Here is a 5929-nt window from a genome sequence, read left to right as displayed (position 1 = left end):
AATGGGTCAAGTCAATCACGTCATTCTCCTAATTAGGTGATCCCGTTAATCAAATGACAACTCATGTCTATGGCTAGGAAACATAACCATCTTTGATTAACGAGCTAGTCAAGTAGAGGCATACTAGTGACACTCTGTTTGTCTATGTATTCACACATGTATTATGTTTCCGGTTAATACAATTCTAGCATGAATAATAAACATATATCATGATATAAGGAAATATATAATACTTTATTATTGCCTCTAGGGCATATTTCCTTCATATATATAGCCACTCTTGGCTACATGGATGAGATAGTAAGACATGGAAAAACGAAAATGGTGGCAGCTAGTGGGTTCAAGTCTTCAAGGGCCTAGCTAGCTATACGCGTCCTTCAAGGTAAAAAGTACTCCTGCTAGTACGTAAGTAGGAGTAGAGTACTAGTACAACAATGAAAGAGAAGGCGAGAGGGTTAAAAATGGAATACCTGGGTAGATGGTGATGGTCCGATCGTGGTAGATTGTGTGACCATGTCGCACATCAGTGGTACCATGGGTAACGACTGCTAAGATAGTTGATCCCAATATGCCAAAGTCAGCTACAAGGTTCCACGTTAGACCGAATCGCGGATGCAAATGCACATCCAGGATCGGTGATCTTATTTTAATCGCGGGATGACTGGTCCCTGCAAAATAATGGAGTACCGTTAGGGATGCAAATGATGGTTTGTGCATTCCGTTTGTAATCTCCCGTACCGTAGGATGGCAACCAGATGAAACAAGTCCCCTGGCTTGTCACCGCGAAGATGCGGCCTAGATGGCGCACGGCATCTTCGAACGTGTAGGGGTACAAATCTGCCGCTGCCAACATGCGCCAGCCTCTGCCGTTACTGCCTCTTGCATTGATGGCAATCCTTATGTCGAACACCGCAATGAGATAGTAATCGTCGTAGCCGCGTCGCTTTGTCAGCGGGTCTGCAATTGCTATCTTCTTCAATCTCATGTAGGCATCATCATACGTATTCAAGCCCAGCCAGTCCGGAAGGCCGATCCCAATGGTGGAGAAGGGGTCTACCGGAACGGCCGCACTGCTGTGGATGTTGTGCAAAATGATGGTGGTATCCGGCCGGAAGTATGCAAGACAATCTTCGTTGGCACCGACCCAGACCTATATATAAGACGGTGGGCAGCGGAGAAATTACGGGATGGAAATGGAATAACTAAGTACTACATGATCAAACTCCATTACTGACATGCTCATCGGACAAAATCCGACTACCTCTCAACGTCGGCAACTCTAGCGGAGTCAACGTGCAACCATGGCCAGGGAGCAGTGGACTGTTCGAAGGATTGTCCCATAGAAGAACCTTCTCCTCGAGGACGCATGGAAGACCAACAATCATGGCCTTTTCCCAAGCCTTTTTAAGCACTGTCTTGAAAAAGTTGGTGCACGAAGCACCGAGTCTTGGGGCGGTGAGGACGTCGGAGCGGCGTGCGATTTCTCCCAGAGGATCGTCGTCCAAGGTCTCCCAGCCCCGACGAGGAGGAGAACCGCCTGGCGAATCCATGGGAACAGTGACGAGCTGCCTTCTCTTCGGGGGGAGGGGAACTGGCGAGGAGGAGATGAGAGCGTAGTAACCGCAGGGCCTCGTCCCTTCCAACTGTAGATCGTTCCTTTAGCGAAGGGGTGAGGCTATTATTTACTACTAGTACTAGCATTTATGGGACGTTATGGGATTGCATTATACTATAAATAATAGCACTAGTAAGAAATTTTTGGCACTAGCTAGTAGTTTTTGGCGTGGATTAAGAAATTTTGGGTATGTTTTTGCTATTTTTTGTACACGCCAACTAGTGTCAAAAAATGTCTTACATTATGTGACGGAGGAGTATGTACTCGTACTATAGCAGTACTAGTACTACTTTCTCAACTAGTAGTGCGATGTACTGTACTTCTATAGTATAGTGCACCAGTTTTGAACTCTTGAATCTCAGGGCCAAGGAGCTACAGTTGGAAGTGGAGGGTACTACTGTTCTCTAGAACCATCGCTGTACTATCAATGCATGGAAAGTACACCTGCGTAGTGGCCTAGTGGGTACTCTCGGTGCTCTATTCAGCCGCTCCTCTCATGTAGCTGGCCTACTCAGCCGCTCCTCTCACGCACACACTAGCAGCCTGTTTATCAGCGACGGTTACTGCGGGGGCAGAACATTTGAGTTATTTGATACAGCGAGACTAGGCTTTTCGCTTCCATTTGTGGAGGTGTAATGGATCTCGTCGACCTTTGTTAGTAGTTCCTTCTTTATGAATGAGATGAAGCAAAGTTTTTGCCTCCGTTTCAAAAAAAACACGTCAAGAGGAATCTCTTTTATAGTAGAGCCGATAATGGAGTGAAGTCCATGCATGCAACGCCACAAGCTACAGAGTAGTGGTAGAGCACTTTACGTACAGAGCCATATTGCACAGTTCCCAATGCCCCGCCAGGCTTTTCCGGCTCCTCGGGCTTAATTGGGAGGCGCTAGTTTAAATATGCTACTAGCTGATGAGGAAGCTGCAAGCGGGGTGCGGCTAGGGCGAGCACGCGAGCCACGAGATGCTGGGAAGGAAAACCCGTTCACGTGGCTAGGCTATCCAGTGCACCCAGATTGTGGTGCCGCATGTCCGCTTGACTTCAAAACTCAAACTACCCGTGTAAAATATTGGCTCGCAGCGAAGTTACTATTTAAAAAAAAGGCCGCCGTGCGTTCGGCCGGGATCGAACCCACAAAACGAGGTATACACTCCCGCGACCACTAGTAGTACTCGTTCGAGTACAACGCAACCTAGAATCGCCTTTTGTCTCTAGTAGTACATTGTTCCTTACCAGAAACCCCTAATAATGCAAGAAACCACTAATAATGCCAAGAAACTACTACCACTTGCATACGTGGCAGACTTAAGATAAGACTACCTTATCAACCATTGTACATGCTCTTACCAACCAGCCCTACCAAGAAACGACTACTCTACAAAGTGCCGTTATAGGCACGTTTCAACCCATGGCCCTGTTTGGATACATTTGTTGTCAATCTAACCCTGCCATCCAAACACCACTTTGGTTAGAGTTAGTTCAGGGTTAGAATCTAACCTCTGACTTAGAGTATCCAAACAGGGCCCATGTCGCCCATTAAGTCAACGCCTTCTATTCGACCGGGTGTTATGACTTGTGGGACCTACATGTCAGTCTGCACAAAAATCCCCGAGTGACCTCCTACCTCCGGCCCGTCCACCTAGTCATCCTCGGCCATGGGACACAGCTACCGCCACCGGCAGAAGGCGAGGTCAAAAACGCCGGCGGTGCGGAGCCCATCTTGCGGCAGCCCGGATGCCAGCTCCGTCCGGCGCTCGCGGCCGCTAGCTAGCCAAGATAGCTCCGTCCAGCTGCTTGTCTGCAAGGTTTGCTAGCTAGATTGGCACGGCGGCTTGCTCGCGCGCACCGCGCTAAGGCCGGCCATCTGGCTCGAGCGAAGGCCAGCGCGGCGGCTTGCTCGCTCGTGAGTCACGCTCGGGCCAGCCTGCCAACCCGTGCGGAGGCCAGCGCGGCGTCCGGCCCGTCCAGCGGAGCGGCGGCCAACTCGCTCATCACCGGCGCCACCGACGAACACGCATCAGTACTGTTTGAAGTAATGTTCAGGAAAATAATTATGAGGGGGAATAACAGGATAGAAGGTCAGATGTGGGTCCCTCGTGTCAATGGTCAAACAAAATGTGTTGGTTTAAGCTGCCTCGTCAGCACGGACGTGTGGGCCAACCCTATCATAAATGGGTTTAAACTAACCTAATCGGTAGGTAGTAGTTTTTGGTGTGGATTAAGAAATTTTGGGTATGTTTTTGCTATTTTTTGTACAATAGATTCTTCCTAGGGCTGGTTGAAAGTGGTAGTTTCTTGTTAAATACTCTACATATTGTAAGTAGGAGTGAAAGTTAAGCTTTGGAACCCAATAAGCAAGGCTAGTTACATAGTGCATATGTGTACATGATTGAAAGTAAATATCAACCATGAGTGACTAATATCTTGATGGAAAACTCGAAACTATGGAATACTAGGGAAAAAATTGCATGGATGGAAATACTAGCAATGTTCATGTGCGTTGCAACGAATCATAATTAGAATAATACTTATTCACAAACTTGATACAAAACACTCTAATTTTGATATACATATATCACTAGAGATATATTATGTTTCAATTAGAATATATTCCTTGGGCTGTTTTGGTGAGGTCGGGGAGGGATGTGGTTGGTTTTAAGATACTAATTATGGGTTTTTCTGCAAATTGGTAGACAAGTGGGATGTTTGTGAGAAAAGGTAACAACTTACCTCACAATCGTTAGATGTAGATCTAATGGTCACAAATGACGGATGGCAGACACACCATCATCACCAACTTAGTCTTCTGTAGGAGTACTAGCAAGATCCGTGCATTTCACGGAACATCAAGATGCTTCTTTTTATAAAAACACTCGTTGTGATTGACCCATGCGGGAGTAATCACATGTGTAAAAACTAATGATATCTCGAGAAATAGGAGATGAGGTGAAGAGGAGTGGGGCGTGGTGGTGATTGGTGGTCGGACTGAGCGGAGGCATGGGGATTGACGACGTCGGCAGCGGCCACCAGGCCAGTTTGTTCTAGAGGCTTCCTTTCTTAATTGCTCAACAATGAGGTTGTTGGAGATAAGGATGAATGATGGAAGGCCTTGTCTGCAAATGTGGAGAGGGGTGCGGGTATCTTTTAGTTTAATTTCCATCAGTCAGATATAGATCGAACGGTCTATATTGCAAGATGGCACGCGTACCATCATCACCAACTCGGTTTTTTATAAGAGAAGAAATATAAGTATGGAGATACAAATGTATTATCGATACTTGTTTCCGTAAACTAGCATCTACATTCTATTCAACGCCTCAGCATGTGAGGCCTTGGCACAATGACTTCTCGACTGTGTAAAACAAAGGTTTTCCCGTCGCCGATAAGGAAGGGGTGACGGCGGCGCGCTTTTTGGCTTGCTCTAGTCCTAGTAGTCATACTAGGTGGTCTAAGCACGTGTAGATTTATTCTTTTTCATGTCTCGTGTTCACCGTACTGCCACGACTGTTGATAAATAGATGGTAAGTTATTCACGGGGAAACCCTTGTTGAGCGTGTTTGCGAGAGAGAGAGAGAGAGAGAGAGAGAGAGAGAGACAGTGTGCGTGTGTGATATGTCTAGAGACCGAGGCAATGATTACAGATTCTTTGTGTCTATGTGTGTGGAGGATAGAGAGAGACATGTACATGGGGCTTTGTGTTGTGTAACGTGGAGACACATATACATAATTAGAGAGTGAGTGTGTGAGATACACATGCGGACATGGGGAGAGATGAGGATCCAGATTAATGGGTGTTTGTGCGTGTCTGTTTGTGTTTGTGCGCGCATTTGTGTGTGAGAGGGAGTGTGTGTATGTGGAGTAGATAGACCACTAATGATGTAAACCTAGTATAAGGGAAGGGGGAATGGTGTGACATGTGTAGTAGCGGGATAGCATGGGTGCAGCCGGGGGAGCAGACTATTTGGAAGAGACATTGATTGTGTGTGGGGGAGGGGTGTGAGAGCGAGAGAGAGAGAGAGAGAGAGAGAGAGAGAGAGCTAGCGACGGAGAGAGAGAGAGAGAGGAAGAGAGGGGGCGAGAGAGGGGGCGTTTGTGTCCATAAATGGCGTATAGATAGGGAGACAATGTTGATGTTGTTTTAAATTGGCCTATGTACGGAGACGCAAGGGAAGCGAGTCATCGTGTGTGTGATAGGGACTTCCTGAGAGATCTAGAATAGATGGTGTAGAGAACAATGTGCGAGATCGAGAACGATGATACATTAGGGAGCTATGGAAAGAGTCACGACATATATGTATATAGGGAGGAGCTGGGGC

This window comes from Aegilops tauschii, chromosome 3 (assembly GCF_002575655.3).
Source record: "Aegilops tauschii subsp. strangulata cultivar AL8/78 chromosome 3, Aet v6.0, whole genome shotgun sequence".
Taxonomy (NCBI): Eukaryota; Viridiplantae; Streptophyta; class Magnoliopsida; order Poales; family Poaceae; genus Aegilops; species Aegilops tauschii.
Note: the sequence above shows the minus strand (reverse complement) of the source record.